Source organism: Dermochelys coriacea, chromosome 28 (genome assembly GCF_009764565.3).
Source record: "Dermochelys coriacea isolate rDerCor1 chromosome 28, rDerCor1.pri.v4, whole genome shotgun sequence".
Lineage (NCBI taxonomy): Eukaryota > Metazoa > Chordata > Testudines > Dermochelyidae > Dermochelys > Dermochelys coriacea.
In genome coordinates, this window is record NC_050095.1 from 1904308 (window position 1) to 1923405 (window position 19098).

The 19098-nt window shown below is 69.3% G+C and overlaps 1 protein-coding gene across 1 annotated transcript in view; it reads right to left on the reverse strand.

Annotated features, from left to right (window-relative positions):
* KDM6B (lysine demethylase 6B) overlaps positions 1–11935 on the reverse strand; it is a 32133-nt gene extending 20198 nt beyond the window's left edge. Inside the window, exons 1-3 of the mRNA XM_038386259.2 lie at positions 11794–11935; positions 2737–2828; positions 544–677 (exon numbers count right to left, since the gene is read on the reverse strand). The gene's annotated coding sequence lies outside the window, so the exon portion shown is untranslated. The remainder of the gene's footprint in view (positions 1–543; positions 678–2736; positions 2829–11793) is intronic.
* Positions 11936–19098: the final 7163 nt, after the last annotated feature.

Genomic DNA, 19098 nt, shown 5'->3' on the forward strand with positions numbered 1-19098 from the left:
GGGGGGCGGGGTTAGACGGTGCCCCCCAGGTCCGCCCACCACCCCCCAATGGTGGGCAGGGCGGGGCAGACGGTGCAGGGCACCTGCTCAGTGCCCCTTGACTCCCCAATGCCTCCATCCACCCCCTTCCCCTCCCCAAAGCCTCCTGCCACCTGCCCCCCTCACATCCCCCAACATCCCCTCCCCGACCCTCCTCCCTCCTGCCCCGACATCCCCTCCCCCTATGGCCCCAACATCCCCTCCCCTGACATCCCCTACTCCCTCTTGCCCCGACATCCCCTCTTGCCCCGACATCCCCTCCCCCATCCTGCCCCGACATCCCCTCCCCCGACATCCCCTCCTCCCTCCTGCCCCAATATCCCCTCCCCCATCCTGCCCGGACATCCCCTCCCCGACATCCCCTCCCCCCTACGGCCCTGACATCCCCTCCCCCAACATCCCCTCCCCCCATGGCCCCAACATCCCCTCCCCACTACGGCCCTGACATCCCCTCCCCCATCCTGCCCCGACATCCCCTCGCCCACCTGCCCCCCCGGGCCTCACCACTTCTGCTGCGCTGGATGCCTCTGTCCCCCCCTCCTCCCCCCCCGGGGGTGTGAGCGACAGGCGGCCCCCGCGGCTCCTCCTGGCTGAGACTCCCCCGGTGCCGTGGGGAGTCCTCACAGCCTCATACACCACTGTGGGGAGAGCAGGGGTCAGCTATGGGGGCAGAGGGGGAGGGGAGGGGAGGGGGTAGAATCACCTCAGGGGGAGGGGGAAGTGGGGAGGGGGTAGAATCACCTCGGGGGGAGGGGAGGGAGTTGGATGAGCTTCGGGGGAAAGGGGTGGGGGCAGAAATGGCTTGGGGGGCCGTGTTTGGGAGCTGGGGGGAGGGCTGCCTGGAGAGGACTCCCCTACTCAGACCCATTCGGGGAACCCCCACCCCTCCCCCGCTGCCCCAACTCCTCTCCCAACTACAGAGCTAAGGGTTTGGGTCCCCTCCCCAAAACTGCTCTTGGGGGGAAGGGAGTAGGTCCATGCCGGGATGGAGTTAATGTGTGGGGGGAGGGAGTGGGTGCAGGAGATGGTCAATGCGGGGGGTGTCCAGGCCGGCATGGGGTTAATGGGGGGGTTCAGGCTGGGATGGGGGGAGTCGGTCCAGGAGAGGGTTAATGGGGGGGGTCCAGGCCGGGATAGGGTTAATGGGAGGGAGTGGGTCCAGGATGGGATGGGGAGAGTCGGTCCAGGAGAGGGTTAATGGGGGGGGTCCAGGCCGGGATGGGGGGAGTCGGTCCAGGAGAGGGTTAATGGGGGGGTCCAGGCTGGGATGGGGGGAATCGGTCCAGGAGAGGGTTAATGGGGGGGGTCCAGGCCGGGATAGGGTTAATGGGAGGGAGTGGGTCCAGGATGGGGTTTATGGAGCGGGGGTCCAGGCCGGGATGCAGTTAATGGGGGGGTCCAGGCCGTGATGGGGGCAGTGGATCAGGAGAGGGTTAATGGGGGGAATCCAGGCTGGGATGGGGGAGTCAGTCCAGGAGAGGCTTAATGGGGGGGGTCCAGGCCGGGATGGGGTTACTGGGGGGGGAGTGGGTCAAGGACGGAGTTAATGGCGGGGATCCAGGCTGGGATGGGGTTAATGGGGGGGTCCAGGCTGGGATGGGGGGAGTCGGTCCAGGAGAGGGTTAATGGGGGGGTCCAGGCCGGGATGGGGGGAGTCGGTCCAGGAGAGTGTTATTGGGGGGGTCCAGGCCGGGATGGGGGGAGTCGGTCCAGGAGAGGGTTAATGGGGGGGTCCAGGCCGGGATGGGGGGAGTCGGTCCAGGAGAGGGTTAATGGGGGGTCCAGGCCGGGATGGGGGGAGTCGGTCCAGGAGAGTGTTATTGGGGGGGTCCAGGCCGGGATGGGGGGAGTCGGTCCAGGAGAGGGTTAATGGGGGGGTCCAGGCTGGGATGGGGTTAATGGGGGGGGTCCAGGCTGGGATGGGGGGAGTCGGTCCAGGAGAGGGTTAATGGGGGGGTCCAGGCTGGGATGGGGGGAGTCAGTCCAGGAGAGGGTTAATGGGGGGGTCCAGGCCGGGATGGGGGGAGTCGGTCCAGGAGAGTGTTATTGGGGGGGTCCAGGCCGGGATGGGGGGAGTCGGTCCAGGAGAGTGTTATTGGGGGGGTCCAGGCCGGGATGGGGGGAGTCGGTCCAGGAGAGTGTTATTGGGGGGGTCCAGGCTGGGATGGGGGGAGTCGGTCTAGGAGAGGGTTAATGGGGGTTCCAGGCTGGGATGGGGTTAATGGGGGGGTCCAGGCTGGGATGGGGGGAGTCGGTCCAGGAGAGGGTTAATGGGGGTTCCAGGCCGGGATGGGGGGAGTCGGTCCAGGAGAGGGTTAATGGGGGGGTCCAGGCTGGGATGGGGGGAGTCGGTCCAGGAGAGTGTTATTGGGGGGGTCCAGGCCGGGATGGGGGGAGTCGGTCCAGGAGAGGGTTAATGGGGGGGTCCAGGCCGGGATGGGGTTAATGGGGGGGTCCAGGCTGGGATGGGGGGAGTCGGTCCAGGAGAGGGTTAATGGGGGGGTCCAGGCCGGGATGGGGGGAGTCGGTCCAGGAGAGGGTTAATGGGGGGGTCCAGGCTGGGATGGGGTTAATGGGGGTCAGGGCAGCCCAACTGAGACCCGATGTCGGGGGGGGAGCAGTTTAGCTCCTGGCTCCGCCCCCTGGGCCGGGGTTAACCCCTTCCACCCCACCGCTCCCCCCACCGCTTGGGCCCACCTCTTGCGAGACTCTCTCCAGGAATCCGGCCAATCACGCGGCGCCCCTCCTCTGGCCGCCAATCATCGTCCCCATCTGTCCCCTAACGCAGCCTGCAAGGGACCAATGGGACGCCAGACGGTCACTGCGGGGCAGGGTCAAGGACCGGGAGAGCCAATGGGAATTGGGGGCGGAGCAAGAGGCAACCAATGAGGTGAGTCCAGTGAAATGCCAAGGTGGGGGCGCTTCAGGGGGGCAAACCAGGAGGAGCAGTGGGGGGAGGGCCGTGGGCAGGGCTGAGGGGCTGTGGGGGACTGTGGGGCAGGGCTGAGGAGCAGTGGGGGGAGGGCCGTGGGCAGGGCTGAGGGGCAGCAGGGGGCCGTGGGGCGGGACTGAGGAGCAGTGGGGGGAGGGCAGTGGGGCAGGGCTGAGGGGCAGCGGGGGGCCGTGGGGCAGGGCTGAGGAGCAGTGGGGGGAGGGCCGTGGGCAGGGCTGAGGGGCAGCGGGGGGCCGTGGGGCAGGGCTGAGGAGCAGTGGGGGGAGGGCCGTGGGCGGGGCTGAGCGGCAGCGGGGCCGTGGGGCAGGACTGAGGAGCAGTGGGGGGAGGGCCGTGGGCAGGGCTGAGGGGCAGCGGGGGGCCGTGGGGCGGGACTGAGGAGCAGTGGGGGGAGGGCAGTGGGGCTGGGCTGAGGGGCTGCGGGGGGCCGTGGGGCAGGACTGAGGAGCAGTGGGGGGAGGGCCGTGGGCTGGGCTGAAGGGCTGCGGGGGACCGTGGGGCGGGACTGAGGAGCAGTGGGGGGAGGGCCGTGGGCGGGGCTGAGCGGCAGCGGGGCCGTGGGGCAGGACTGAGGAGCAGTGGGGGGAGGGCCGTGGGCAGGGCTGAGGGGCAGCGGGGGGCCGTGGGGCAGGGCTGAGGAGCAGTGTGGGGAGGGCCGTGGGCTGGGCTGAGGGGCTGTGGGGGACTGTGGGGCAGGGCTGAGGAGCAGTGCGGGGAGGGCCGTGGGCTGGGCTGAGGGGCTGCGGGGGACCGTGGGGCGGGACTGAGGAGCAGTGGGGGGAGGGCCGTGGGCTGGGCTGAGGGGCTGCGGGGGGCCGTGGGGCGGGACTGAGGAGCAGTGGGGGAGGGCCGTGGGGCGGGGCTGAGGAGCAGTGGGGGGAGGGCCGTGGGCTGGGCTGAGGGGCTGCGGGGGACCGTGGGGCGGGACTGAGGAGCAGTGGGGGGAGGGCCGTGGGCGGGGCTGAGCGGCAGCGGGGCCGTGGGGCAGGACTGAGGAGCAGTGGGGGGAGGGCCGTGGGCGGGGCTGAGCGGCAGCGGGGCCGTGGGGCAGGACTGAGGAGCAGTGGGGGGAGGGCCGTGGGCAGGGCTGAGGGGCAGCGGGGGGCCGTGGGGCAGGGCTGAGGAGCAGTGCGGGGAGGGCCGTGGGCTAGGCTGAGGGGCTGTGGGGGACTGTGGGGCAGGGCTGAGGAGCAGTGAGGGGAGGGCCGTGGGCTGGGCTGAGGGGCTGTGGGGGACTGTGGGGCAGGGCTGAGGAGCAGTGAGGGGAGGGCCGTGGGCTGGGCTGAGGGGCTGCAGGGGGCCGTGGGGCAGGACTGAGGAGCAGTGGGGGAGGGCCATGGGGCGGGGCTGAGGAGCAGTGGGGGAGGGCCGTGGGCTGGGCTGAGGGGCAGTGGGGGGCCGTGGGGCGGGACTGAGGAGCAGTGGGGGGAGGGACGTGGGGCGGGGCTGAGGAGCAGTGGGGGGAGGGACGTGGGGCGGGGCTGAGGAGCAGTGGGGGGAGGGCCGTGGGCGGGGCTGCGGGGGACCGTGGGGCGGGACTGAGGAGCAGTGGGGGGAGGGCCGTGGGCGGGGCTGAGCGGCAGCGGGGCCGTGGGGCAGGACTGAGGAGCAGTGGGGGGAGGGCCGTGGGCGGGGCTGAGCGGCAGCGGGGCAGGACTGAGGAGCAGTGGGGGGAGGGCCGTGGGCAGGGCTGAGGGGCAGCGGGGGGCCGTGGGGCAGGGCTGAGGAGCAGTGCGGGGAGGGCCGTGGGCTGGGCTGAGGGGCTGTGGGGGACTGTGGGGCAGGGCTGAGGAGCAGTGAGGGGAGGGCCGTGGGCTGGGCTGAGGGGCTGTGGGGGACTGTGGGGCAGGGCTGAGGAGCAGTGAGGGGAGGGCCGTGGGCTGGGCTGAGGGGCTGCGGGGGGCCGTGGGGCAGGACTGAGGAGCAGTGGGGGAGGGCCATGGGGCGGGGCTGAGGAGCAGTGGGGGAGGGCCGTGGGCTGGGCTGAGGGGCAGTGGGGGGCCGTGGGGCGGGACTGAGGAGCAGTGGGGGGAGGGCCGTGGGCAGGGCTGAGGGGCAGCGGGGGGCCGTGGGGCAGGGCTGAGGAGCAGTGGGGGGAGGGTCGTGGGCTGGGCTGAGGGGCTGTGGGGGACCGTGGGGCGGGACTGAGGAGCAGTGGGGGGAGGGCCGTGGGCAGGGCTGAGGGGGAGCGGGGGGCCGTGGGGCAGCACTGAGGAGCAGTGGGGGGAGGGCCGTGGGCGGGGCTGAGCGGCAGCGGGGCCGTGGGGCAGGACTGAGGAGCAGTGGGGGGAGGGCCGTGGGCAGGGCTGAGGGGCAGCGGGGGGCCGTGGGGCAGGGCTGAGGAGCAGTGCGGGGAGGGCCGTGGGCAGGGCTGAGCGGCAGCGGGGCCGTGGGGCAGGACTGAGGAGCAGTGCGGGGAGGGCCGTGGGCAGGGCTGAGGGGCAGCGGGGGGCCGTGGGGCAGGGCTGAGGAGCAGTGCGGGGAGGGCCGTGGGCTGGGCTGAGGGGCTGTGGGGGACTGTGGGGCAGGGCTGAGGAGCAGTGCGGGGAGGGCCGTGGGCGGGGCTGAGGGGCAGCGGGGGGCCGTGGGGCAGGGCTGAGGAGCAGTGCGGGGAGGGCCGTGGGCTGGGCTGAGGGGCTGCGGGGGACCGTGGGGCGGGACTGAGGAGCAGTGCGGGGAGGGCCATGGGCTGGGCTGAGGGGCAGCGTGGGGCAGGGCTGAGGAGCAGTGGGGGGAGGGCCGTGGGCAGGGCTGAGGGGGAGCGGGGGGCCGTGGGGCAGCACTGAGGAGCAGTGGGGGGAGGGCCGTGGGCGGGGCTGAGCGGCAGCGGGGCCGTGGGGCAGGACTGAGGAGCAGTGCGGGGAGGGCCGTGGGCAGGGCTGAGGGGCAGCGGGGGGCCGTGGGGCAGCACTGAGGAGCAGTGGGGGGAGGGCCGTGGGCGGGGCTGAGCGGCAGCGGGGCCGTGGGGCGGGACTGAGGAGCAGTGGGGGGAGGGCCGTGGGCAGGGCTGAGGGGCAGCGGGGCCGTGGGGCAGGACTGAGGAGCAGTGGGGGGAGGGCCGTGGGCGGGGCTGAGGGGGAGCGGGGTGCCGTGGGGCAGCACTGAGGAGCAGTGAGGGGAGGGCCGTGGGCGGGGCTGAGCGGCAGCGGGGCCGTGGGGCAGGACTGAGGAGCAGTGGGGGGAGGGCCGTGGGCAGGGCTGAGGGCAGCGGGGGGCCGTGGGGCAGGGCTGAGGAGCAGTGCGGGGAGGGCCGTGGGCAGGCTGAGGGGCAGCGGGGCCGTGGGGCAGGACTGAGGAGCAGTGCGGGGAGGGCCGTGGGCAGGGCTGAGGGGCAGGGGGGGGCGTGGGGCAGGGCTGAGGAGCAGTGCGGGGAGGGCCGTGGGCTGGGCTGAGGGGCTGTGGGGGACTGTGGGGCAGGGCTGAGGAGCAGTGAGGGGAGGGCCGTGGGCTGGGCTGAGGGGCTGTGGGGGACTGTGGGGCAGGGCTGAGGAGCAGTGAGGGGAGGGCCGTGGGCTGGGCTGAGGGGCAGCGGGGAGCCGTGGGGCAGGGCTGAGGAGCAGTGGGGGGAGGGCCGTGGGCTGGGCTGAGGGGGACTGTGGGGCAGGGCTGAGGAGCAGTGAGGGGAGGGCCGTGGGCTGGGCTGAGGGGCTGTGGGGGACTGTGGGGCAGGGCTGAGGGGCTGTGGGGGACCGTGGGGCAGGCACATGGGGCGGATGAGATGTCACAGGGCGAGACAGAAAGTGCAGCCAATGACCCATACATGGGCTCCACCCCCACCCCCATGCAGCAGGTGGGGGGTGGGGGGGGAAGAACCGCGGCCCCGGCTCTGCCTCTCCCCTGGCTCCGTGACTCACCCCAGCCCTGTCCCGCCAGACGGATGCCACCCAGACAACCCCCTCCCGCCCCCCGGCCCCATCTGGTTCCACCGGAGCGGGATGGGGGGGCGGTGGGTGACAGACGTGGGGTACGTTGGCGGGGGTGACGCACACGGCTCGGGGGGGGGCGGGGCGCCAAGGCGGGCAGCAAAGCTAAAAGCGGCTGCGGCCGTGGGGACAAGTTTGAGGCCAGGGCAGGAAGCGGGGGGGGGAGCAACGTACGCTCCCAGGGGGGATTCTGGGGTGCCAGCTGGCACCCGGCACACGCCAGTGATATGCGACACCTATGGCACACGGACGCACCCACCACGCTTTAGCACGCCAACCACGTGTAGCTATCGCGTGTAGTAATGACACACGGCCCTGCCTGTCACACATGGAGACGCCAACAACACGCCAACTACACAGACACGCCAACCAGTGCCGAGGACACATAGACACACCAGTGACATGTGTGCTGGGGCCACGCCATGTACTCAAGGCTCCCCGACGCTGCCTCACTTTCACACACACGCGTGAGCTCCTTGTGCACGACTGTATGCTTGTGAGCTGCCTGTTTACACATGTGATCGCTCCCAGCCCAGCTGGGCACACGCACTCTGCCCATTCACACGCGCTTCCCCCCCCCCCGTTGTCGTCATGGCCCATCCTGTGCTGTGGGAATTTCGGGGCTGGCCCATGACGTGTGTGTGAGAGGAAGTGTGCCGGGGATTGTGCGGCACGATGCCCATGTCAGATGCTCTCACTCCCCCCGTGACGGTTTATTCACATCACCTCGCCGGCCGTGGGCTGCCAGAGCTGGGGGGCATGACGGGGGGCGAGGGTGTGAACTGGGGAGCCAAGGCGGTGGGGGGGGATGGGCCTACAGGAAACCACTTTCTGTGCAAACAGCTGGACACACACACCAAGTGCTGTGCACACACACACACACACACACCAGCAGGAGGCAGTACTGCACGAACACACACACACACCAGCAGGGGACAGCACTGCGTGAACGCGCACACACACCAGCAGGGGGTAGCACTGCATGAAAACACACACACACACACACACACACACACACACGAGTAGGGCAGTGATGTGTACACAGACACACACACACACACCAGCAGGGGGCAGCGCTGTGTGAACACCCCCCCCCCAGTAGGTGGCAGCCGGCTCCCTCTCGCTCTGGAGCGTGGCACTAGTGACCGGCCGGGCTCCCTGTGAGCACTGGCGGCGGCGGCTTCGGGTGTGGGCGGAGTCAGCTGGGCCACCCCGCCCCCTCCCCGCCGCCGCCCCTGACGGCGGGAATCTCCATCCCGCCCACACCGGCCGGGAAGCCAAGCCGTACCTGCCGGCAGCTGCCAGGAAGGATGACGGCACCTCCCCATGTCCCACTGTGCGCTCCCCCCAGCCATGGGGCGGGATGGGCACCCCCTAGAGATGACAGTGCCCAACCTGCCCCATTGCCAGTGCCGGGGGAGTTCCCGGGGGTGGGGCTGGGAAATGACCCTCTTCCTTCCCCTTCACGGCTACATTCTCCAAAGCGGCCCCGGGTTCCTGTCTCGGTTCTGCCTTCACTAGAAAAAGGAAGCAGCCGCCCTGACTCACCCGGGCCGGGCGAGGGGCAGGGGGGTAGTGATACAGTGGCATGTGAGAGCATGCACAAGTGAGTGTGCAAGGGCAGATGGTTGTGAGAAGGGAACGTGCGAACAGGCCGTTGAGGCTAAGCATGCGGGCGTGAGCGTGCCAAAGCGAAACATGCACGCAAATCAGTTGCCGACAGCATGGGCCGTGCAAATGATTGTGCCACAGTGACCGTTCACCCCTGTGCAAAAGTGACCCTGCATGGGAGGACAGTGGCATGGGAATGTCAGTGCAGCTGAAAGCACGCATGTGCAAATGTGCGTGCACAACTGACTGTGCATATTAGTGGGTCTTGCCAAGTGTGCGAGACCAGGTGATGGGTGCAGACGTCAGTTATTGGGTGGGCAGGTGCATATAAGAATGTGTGTGCCAATGCAGCTGTCAGAGAGCGTGTGCACACCTGCGCACGTGAGGGGCACGGGTAGGTGTGATTGACCAAGCGCGTGTGTGACCAGTGCACCTGGGCGTGAAAGGGCATGAGCAGAGCCATGCACAAGCCAGCGGGGCCGCACATCTGTCTGGGTGTGGGCATGCAAATGTGCTGAGCCTTGCGTGTGTTGGCGGGAGTGCGCGCAGCCGAGTGTGAATGAAGGGGGAGTGAATGTGGGCAAAGGTGCGTGTGTGGCCGCAGTGCCGTGCAAGAGGAAATGGGGCACTAGGAGGAGGGGGACACCAAGGGGCTGATCCGCATGTGCGCGCATGGGGTGGGGGAGTGGGGCCTGGCAACAATAGGGGGAGGGGCCTGTATTGGCTCCGCCTCCTATGTGTCAGAGATGGGGGAGTGCTGGGGTGGGGGGTTCCCTCTCCGCATGATCACTGGGGGAGGTAGCTACACAAGGAGACCTTCACACGCATGAAGCCAGACACGCATGCGTGCCCCGAAAGGAACGCCCACGTGAACGCACACAGCTGGGTGCACACCCCCCTCCCCGACCAACTCCTCCCCATGCATCCCCATGGGGGGCCCCACAATCCAAACCTGCCCCCCCACATGCTCCGAGCTGCCCCCCTGCACTCCGGGCACCCAGCCCCACTCCCCCGTGCATCCCCTCGCACTGCTGCCTTGAATCCGGCTGCATGGCTTTAATAGTGAAAGCCGAGCCTGGCCCCCCAGGGGTGGGGGGATCCAGCCCACCTGGGCCTGAGAATCCCCCCCCGGGGGAACGGGGGAAGATTCACTGACGACAGGCGGTGGGGAACCCCCACCCCCTCGGGGGACAGAGTCACATCCGTGCTGAGTCAGCCGCCTGCAAACCCATGTGCGCAGGGAGCAAAAGGCGGATCACAACCCGCCCCCCCCGGCATCACACAACCAGCAACGGAGAAAGACACACACCTGGCATCCCACACACGCAGCATCCCACGGTAACCGGGCACCATGAGAGAGAGACACACACAGCACCGCACACAATACCGCAAGGTGTCACACGGTGACGGATAGTGTCACTCGGTGACCTAGACATACACAGACACCCCCCCGCAGCCTCCTAGAATTACTGTTACACTCACACAAGGACAGGTCCCCGACACGGTGACACACAGACACAGTGACACAGAAAGGCACAGACACAGCATTTCACACACACACACACACACACACACACAGGCAGACTCTCACGCCCCGTGACCCACACACACAAACTTTGTCTCACACATACAGAGTGAGCCATATGTAGGCAGAGCCATACACATGGGGCAAAGTGACACACGGGCAGACCAACACACAGTGACACACACAAAAACAAGTGACACATACACAGGCACACACACATGGGCAGACCCCTCCCACAGTCACACACACACAGTGACATACACATACAATCACTGTCATACACAAGAGCTGACCTGCACACATGGACAGACCCACACCGTGACACAAACACGGTGACACACAATCACTGTCACACACACAAGCAGACACATGCACACAGTGACACACAGACACAAACACAATTACTGTCACATATACACACACGGGCAGACCCGCACACACAGTGACCCATAAAGGCAGACCCGCAGAAACACAGTGACACACAAACATGGGCAGACCCACACACACTGGCAGACCCACACGGGGACACACATACAGGCAGACTCCCCACCATGACACACACAGAGTGACACACACGAGCTGACCCCCCCCACACACAGTGACACACATGCCCGACACTGGGAAGCATGGGGCGGGGGGGGGGGCCAGCAGTCGGGAAGTCCCCAGCCCCCCAAGGGTTAATAGCTCTGGGATTCCCTCCTTCACGTGGGGGGGGGCGGGGACATGGCACATTTCCAGCCCCCCCAATGCGCACGCGCACGCACACACACACACACCATGTTAGCATGCTGGGTACAACCGTCTTGTAACGGCTACCCACAACAAAACACTCCACTCTGCGCCCTACGCACACGCTGTGGGACACACAAGGACACGGCAGAGAGACACACACATTTGGGATGCACAACCACACAATCACACACCAGAGACACCGGCAAGAGAGAGTCACACACGCGCCTTCCCCTTACTAAAGAGAGACACTGTCTCACTGGACACAGAAACCACATGCTAGAGACAAACTCACAACACACAGGAGTCACACACGAATCGAAGAGAAACACAACCACACACAACACACTGGAGAGAGACAAAAATCACAGCCTGGCAGTCGGAGGCCACACGGTCACAGAAGCGCACACCATCTCTCTCCCCCAAACACAAAACACACACACACACACACACACAATCACACTGTACTTACACAGACACACTGTCAACACACACACACATATTGTCCTTTGAGCCACACACACACACTCACACTGTCAAAACACACACACACACACAGACATTCGACACACACACAATCACCCACAAACACACACACACACACACACACACACACACACACACAGAGTCAAGACACACACACACACACACACTGGCCTTTGAGAGAGACACAATCACCCACAAACACACACACACTGTCAAGACACACACACAATCACCCCCCCACACACACACCGTCCTTTGAGACACACAATCACCCCCCACACACACACCGTCCTTTGAGACACACAATCACACACACACAATCACACCATCCTTTGAGACACACACACACACACACACACACACTCCCTCAGTCTCTCCACACAATCACAACACGCACAGTCACAGACCCAGGAGGCCGGGGGGGGTCCCCTCACCTGCACTCGACTCACACCCGGTGCCCCCACGAGGGAGACACAGTCGCACACACCCGTGGCGGCGTGTGGGGAGGGTTCCCGGCCCGGCCTTACCTCCTGGCCTCTGTGGGGCAGGCGCCCGGTGCCCCCCTCCAGCCAGCTGGGGGGGGGACGGGGGGTGCGTGTGGGTCCCAGGCCCCTCCTGGGGGGGGTCGCCGCAGACGGACGGACAGGCAGACGCTCCGTGTGCCGCACTTGCCGGCTGCTGGCTCCCAACTGGCTCCGGCGCCCGCCTGGCTCCTCCTCCCGCCCCCCCAGCCCGGGCCCCCCCCCGCCCGCCGCTGTGGGGGGGCCAGCCCCACAGACCGACACACCATGACTCAGCTGCCCCCGCCCCGTCCCGTTTAAAGAGCTGGGGTGACATCATCCCCCCTTCTCCACCCCCCTCTTCCTCCTGGCCCTGCCCCACACGGTTCCCAGACACTCCAGCCCTGCCCCACATGGCTCCTACCTGATCCAGCCCGCCCCCTGGGAATCCCGCCCCCCACCCTCGCTTCCCTGCTTCTTGCCCTAGAGAAAGAGGTGGGAACACACACTGGGAGAGCCACACAGACACAGAGCCACACTTTGAGACACAACCACACATACACACAATATCACATACACACTGGGATTACACACACACACACAGTGTCACCAATACAAACACTAGGGAGACCCACACACAGAGAGACCCACACACAATGAGACACAACCACACGCCCAATATCACAGGCAACTCACACAAGAAACTCAATCCCACACATCCACAATCACTCACACAGGAAACACAAACACACACACACTGAGTCACAGCCCCACACACAATAGACATAACCACACACAAAATCACTCACACAGGAGACACAACCACACACCCAATATCACAGACACACACCTGCTGGGAGACCCACACACACAGAGACACACACTGAGACACAAACACACACACACCAGAGGAACACACACACCCAAACATCCCAGAACCATAAAGTGAGACACAACCCTCCCCCACAGTATCACAGACACAAGAGACACAACCCTACAAATGCAATATCACTCACACAAGAGACACAACCGCACACCCACAATTTTACAGACATACACACCAGAAGACCCACACACACAGAGCCACAGCCACACACACAGTATCACCAATACACACACTAGGGAGACCCACACACAGTGAGACACAATGACACACCCAATGTCACAAACAACACATGCAAAAAACACAACCCCACACCTGCACAATCACTCACACAGGAAACACAAACACACACACACACAAACACACACTGGGTCACAGCCCCACACATGAGACACGACCCCAGAGAGAATATCACACACACAGGAGACACAACCGCATGCACAAGCACACACACAGGGGCAACACACTAACACAAACAACACCACACACAAATGGGAATCACTGAACGGCTGTGCTAGGGTTTCACCCCAGGCCCATCACCACGGTATCTGGGCACCTCCCACATCCCATCAAGCATCACGGGGAAATCAGGGCATAACCCCCCTGCCACTCCCCCCCCCGATTCTGGCCTTTTCACGGTCCAGGCTCTGCTTGGGGCAGGGCTGGTTTCGGGGGGCGCTGGGGGGGGAGCAACTGAGTCAAAGCCCCATAGCCCCTCCCTCAGCCCCACAGGGCAGTGTGGGAAATCAGCACCTCCACCGTCCCTTTAACTCATCGCCTGCCAGGGGAGAGAGCCCCCTGCTGAGCCCCCTGCCCCACACCCTGCCCCCCAGTTCCCCCTAGTGCCGCCCTGTGGCCAGCCAGGCCTGCCGGGGAAGAGCGCCCCCGCTGAGCCCCCTGCCCTGCTCCCTGCCCCAAGTGCCACCTAGCACTTGGTTCTGGACTGAGGGGTATGGGAGCCTGGCTGTGGGTGGCGAGTGAGGGGCACCGGCAGAGCTACGGGGGGGGGGGGGCTGCAGGTCGCGAGTGAGGGGCAGTGGCAGAGCTGCGGGGGTGGGGGTTGTGGGTCTGGAGTGAGGGGCACCGGCAGAGCTGCGAGGGGGGGCTGCGGGTCGCGAGTGAGGGGCACCGGCAGAGCTATGGGGGGGGGCTGCGGGTCGCGAGTGAGGGGCAGTGGCAGAGCTGCGGGGGTGGGGGTTGTGGGTCTGGAGTGAGGGGCAGTGGCAGAGCTGCGGGGGTGGGGGTTGTGGGTCTGGAGTGAGGGGCACCGGCAGAGCTGCGAGGGGGGGCTGCGGGTCGCGAGTGAGGGGCAGTGGCAGAGCTGCGGGGGGAGGGGCTGCGGGTTGGGAGTGAGGGGCACCGGCAGAGCTGCGAGGGGGGGCTGCGGGTCGCGAGTGAGGGGCAAGGGCAGAGCTGCGAGGGGGGGGCTGCGGGTCGGAAGTGAGGGGCACCGGCAGAGCTGCGAGGGGGGGCTGCGGGTCGCGAGTGAGGGGCACCGGCAGAGCTATGGGGGGGGGCTGCGGGTCGCGAGTGAGGGGCAGTGGCAGAGCTGCGGGGGTGGGGGTTGTGGGTCTGGAGTGAGGGGCACCGGCAGAGCTGCGAGGGGGGGCTGCGGGTCACGAGTGAGGGGCAAGGGCAGAGCTGCGAGGGGGGGGCTGCGGGTCGGAAGTGAGGGGCACCGGCAGAGCTGCGAGGGGGGGGCTGCAGGTCGGGAGTGAGGGGCACCGGCAGAGCTGCGGGGGGGGATTGTGGGTCGGGAGTGAGGGGCACCGGCAGAGCTGGGGGGGGCTGCAGGTCGTGAGGGAGGGGCAGTGGCAGAGCTGCGGGGGGGGCTGTGGGTCGGGAGTGAGGGGCACCGGCAGAGCTGCGGGGGGGGGGGCTGCGGGTCGGGAGTGAGAGGCACCGGCAGAGCTGCGGGGGGGGGGGCTGCGGGTCGGGAGTGAGGGGCACCGGCAGAGCTGCGGTGGGGGGGGCTGCGGGTCGGGAGTGAGGGGCACCGGCAGAGCTGCGGGGGGCGGGCTGCGGGTCGGGAGTGAGAGGCACCGGCAGAGCTGCGGGGGGGGGGCTGCGGGTCGGGAGTGAGGGGCACCAGCAGAGGTGCGAGGGGGGGGCTGCGGGTCGCAAGTGAGGGGCACCGGCAGAGCTACGGGGGGGGGGCGCTGCGGGTCGCGAGAGAGGGGTGGTGGCAGAGCTGCGGGGGGGGGGGTTGTGGGTCGGGAGTGAGGGCACCGGCAGAGCTGCGAGGGGGGGCTGCAGGTCGGGAGTGAGGGGCACCGGCAGAGCTGGGGGGGGCTGCGGGTCGTGAGGGAGGGGCAGTGGCAGAGCTGCGGGGGGGGGCTGTGGGTCACGAGTGAGGGGCACCGGCAGAGCTGCGGGGGGAGGGGCTGCGGGTCGGGAGTGAGGGGCACCGGCAGAGCTGCGGGGGGAGGGGCTGCGGGTCGGAAGTGAGGGGCACCGGCAGAGCTGCGGGGGGGGGGCTGCGGGTCGGGAGTGAGGGGCACCGGCAGAGCTGCGGGGGGGGGGCTGCGGGTCGGAAGTGAGGGGCACCGGCAGAGCTGCGGGGGGGGGGCTGCGGGTCGGGAGTGAGAGGCACCGGCAGAGCTGCGGGGGGGGGGCTGCGGGTCGGGAGTGAGGGGCACCGGCAGAGGTGCGAGGGGGGGGCTGCGGGTCGCAAGTGAGGGGCACCGGCAGAGCTACGGGGGGGGGGGGCGCTGCGGGTCGCGAGAGAGGGGTGGTGGCAGAGCTGCGGGGGGGGAGCTGTGGTTCGGGAGTGAGGGGCACCGGCCAAGCTGCGGTGGGGGGGGCTGTGGGTCGGGAGTGAGGGGCACCGGCAGAGCTGCGGGGGGGGGGCTGCGGGTCGGGAGTGAGGGGCAGTGGCAGAGCTGCGGGGGTGGGGGTTGTGGGTCTGGAGTGAGGGGCACCGGCAGAGCTGCGAGGGGGGGCTGCGGGTCGCGAGTGAGGGGCACCGGCAGAGCTATGGGGGGGGGCTGCGGGTCGCGAGTGAGGGGCAGTGGCAGAGCTGCGGGGGTGGGGGTTGTGGGTCTGGAGTGAGGGGCACCGGCAGAGCTGCGAGGGGGGGCTGCGGGTCGCGAGTGAGGGGCACCGGCAGAGCTATGGGGGGGGGGCTGCGGGTCGCGAGTGAGGGGCAGTGGCAGAGCTGCGGGGGGAGGGGCTGCGGGTTGGGAGTGAGGGGCACCGGCAGAGCTGCGAGGGGGGGCTGCGGGTCGCGAGTGAGGGGCAAGGGCAGAGCTGCGAGGGGGGGGCTGCGGGTCGGAAGTGAGGGGCACCGGCAGAGCTGCGAGGGGGGGCTGCGGGTCGCGAGTGAGGGGCACCGGCAGAGCTATGGGGGGGGGCTGCGGGTCACGAGTGAGGGGCAGTGGCAGAGCTGCGGGGGTGGGGGCTGCGGGTCGGAAGTGAGGGGCACCGGCAGAGCTGCGAGGGGGGGCTGCAGGTCGGGAGTGAGGGGCACCGGCAGAGCTGCGGGGGGGGATTGTGGGTCGGGAGTGAGGGGCACCGGCAGAGCTGGGGGCGCTGCAGGTCGGGAGGGAGGGGCAGTGGCAGAGCTGCGGGGGGGGGGGGCTGCGGGTCGGGAGTGAGAGGCACCGGCAGAGCTGCGGGGGGGGGGGCTGCGGGTCGGGAGTGAGGGGCACCGGCAGAGCTGAGGGGGGGGGCTGCGGGTCGGGAGTGAGGGGCACCGGCAGAGCTGCGGGGGGGGGGGGGCTGCGGGTCGGGAGTGAGAGGCACCGGCAGAGCTGCGGGGGGGGGGGCTGTGGGTCGGGAGTGAGGGGCACCAGCAGAGGTGCGAGGGGGGGGCTGCGGGTCGCAAGTGAGGGGCACCGGCAGAGCTACGGGGGGGGGGCGCTGCGGGTCGCGAGAGAGGGGTGGTGGCAGAGCTGCGGGGGGTGGGGGTTGTGGGTCGGGAGTGAGGGGCACCGGCAGAGCTGCGAGGGGGGGCTGCAGGTCGGGAGTGAGGGGCACCGGCAGAGCTGGGGGGGGCTGCGGGTCGTGAGGGAGGGGCAGTGGCAGAGCTGCGGGGGGGGGCTGCGGGTCGGGAGTGAGGGGCACCGGCAGAGCTGCGGGGGGGGGCTGTGGGTCAGGAGTGAGGGGCACCGGCCGAGCTGCGGGGGGGGGGCTGTGGGTCGGGAGTGAGGGGCAGTGGCAGAGCTGCGGGGGTGGGGGTGGGGGGTCTGGAGTGAGGGGCACCGGCAGAGCTGCGGGGGGAGGGGCTGCGGGTCGGAAGTGAGGGGCACCGGCAGAGCTGCGGGGGGGGGGCTGCGGGTCGGGAGTGAGGGGCACCGGCAGAGCTGCGGGGGGGGGCTGTGGGTCAGGAGTGAGGGGCACTGGGGAGCAGGGGAGCTGTGGGTCGGGAGTGAGGGGCACCGGCAGAGCTGCGGGGGGGGGGCTGTGGGTCAGGAGTGAGGGGCACCGGCCGAGCTGCGGGGGGGGGCTGTGGGTCGGGAGTGACGGGCACCGGCAGAGCTGCGGGGGGGGGGCTGGTGGGTCAGGAGTGAGGGGCACCGGCCGAGCTGCGGGGGGGGGCTGTGGGTCGGGAGTGAGGGGCACCGGCAGAGCTGCGGGGGGGGGGGGGCTGTGGGTCAGGAGTGAGGGGCACCGGCCGAGCTGCGGGGGGGGGGGGCTGTGGGTCGGGAGTGAGGGGCACCGGCCGAGCTGCGGGGGGGGGGGCTGTGGGTCGGGAGTGAGGGGCACCGGCCGAGCTGCGGGGGGGGGCTGTGGGTCGGGAGTGAGGGGCACCGGCAGAGGTGCGAGGGGGGGGCTGCGGGTCGCAAGTGAGGGGCACCGGCAGAGCTACGGGGGGGGGGGGGGGGGCGCTGCGGGTCGCGAGAGAGGGGTGATGGCAGAGCTGCGGGGGGGGGAGCTGTGGTTCGGGAGTGGGGGCACCGGCCAAGCTGCGGGGGGGGGCTGCGGGTCGGGAGTGAGGGGCACCGGCCGAGCTGCGGGGGGGGGGCTGCGGGTCGGGAGTGAGGGGCACCGGCCGAGCTGCGGGGGGGGGCTGCGGGTCGCGAGTGAGGGGGGCACCGGCCGAGCTGCGGGGGGGGGCTGCGGGTCGGGAGTGAGGGGCACCGGCCGAGCTGCGGGGGGGGGGGCTGCGGGTCGGGAGTGAGGGGCACCGGCCGAGCTGCGGGGGGGGGGGCTGCGGGTCGCGAGTGAGGGGCACCGGCCGAGCTGCGGGGGGGGGGGCTGCGGGTCGCGAGTGAGGGGCACCGGCCGAGCTGGGGGGGGGGGCTGGGGTCGCGAGTGAGGGGCACCGGCCGAGCTGCGGGGGGGGGGGCTGGGGTCGCGAGTGGGGGCACCGGCCGAGCTGCGGGGGGGGGGGGTCTGCGGGTCGCGAGTGAGGGGCACCGGCCGAGCTGGGGGGGGGGGGCTGCGGCGCGCGAGTGAGGGGCACCGGCCGAGCTGCGGGGGGGGGGTGGGTCGGGAGTGAGGGGCACCGGCCGAGCTGCGGGGGGGGGCTGTGGGTCGCGAGTGAGGGGCACCGGCCGAGCTGCGGGGGGGGGGCTGTGGGTCGGGAGTGAGGGGCACCGGCCGAGCTGCGGGGGGGGGGCTGTGGGTCGGGAGTGAGGGGCACCGGCCGAGCGCGTGGCTGGATGGAGCGTGGGGTTAACTCCGGCGTGGAGCCTTTTAAGGTCATGGGGGCTGGGGCGGGGGGGCCTGCGGTCTCTGGGGGTGGGCGCGTGATTCATTTGTTCTCCCCATTACGATTACGCAGAGGAACCTCCCGCCCCCCCCGGCCCCACGCCTTTCCCGCTGCCAGGCCCCCGCGCCAGGTGGCTGCCGGGGAGGCGGGGGTGAGGGTGGGGGGCAGGGAAAGGATCAGATGAGGGCGCCAGAATTGTGTGTCACGTTGGTGCCCGGTGTGCGACCACACACGAGAGGCACGTGTGCACGGGCGGCAGGGTTACTAGCCTGTGTCCCGAGCCGTGCCCACAAGTACCCGTGTGCGAGAGAGACGGGGGTGTGCGAGAGACAGGGACAGTCCTCGAGTGCGGGCGCCCATGCAAAGGGGCGGCAGCGGGCACGGGGTCCCTGTAACACGCGTGATCTTGGCAGCGACCCGGCAGGGGGTCTGGCGGCGTGGGCCCCACATCTGCCGCGGGGCCTGTGCCCCAACGTCCACCCCTGAGCGTGCATCGGCGTCCGTGTCAGCGCTTGCACGAGCATGTCCGTGCGAGTGTGTCCGTGCTCGGAGGGCACCTCCGTGCGTGGGCCATGCTGCCTGCCAGCGGCCACCGGTCCTTGCACCATGCAGGGAGAGGTGCTGGCAGGCGGCGCGGGGGACGTGGGGCGTATCTTGCCGTGGGGCAGCCGAGGCGCTGGAGGCAGGGCCCGGCGGGGAGGGTGGGACACCCTGGAGCACGGCTGAGATGCGGCCACCTCTGGGGCGGGGCGGCTGGTGACCAGGGGACCCCTTGCCCAGCGCTGAGATGCGC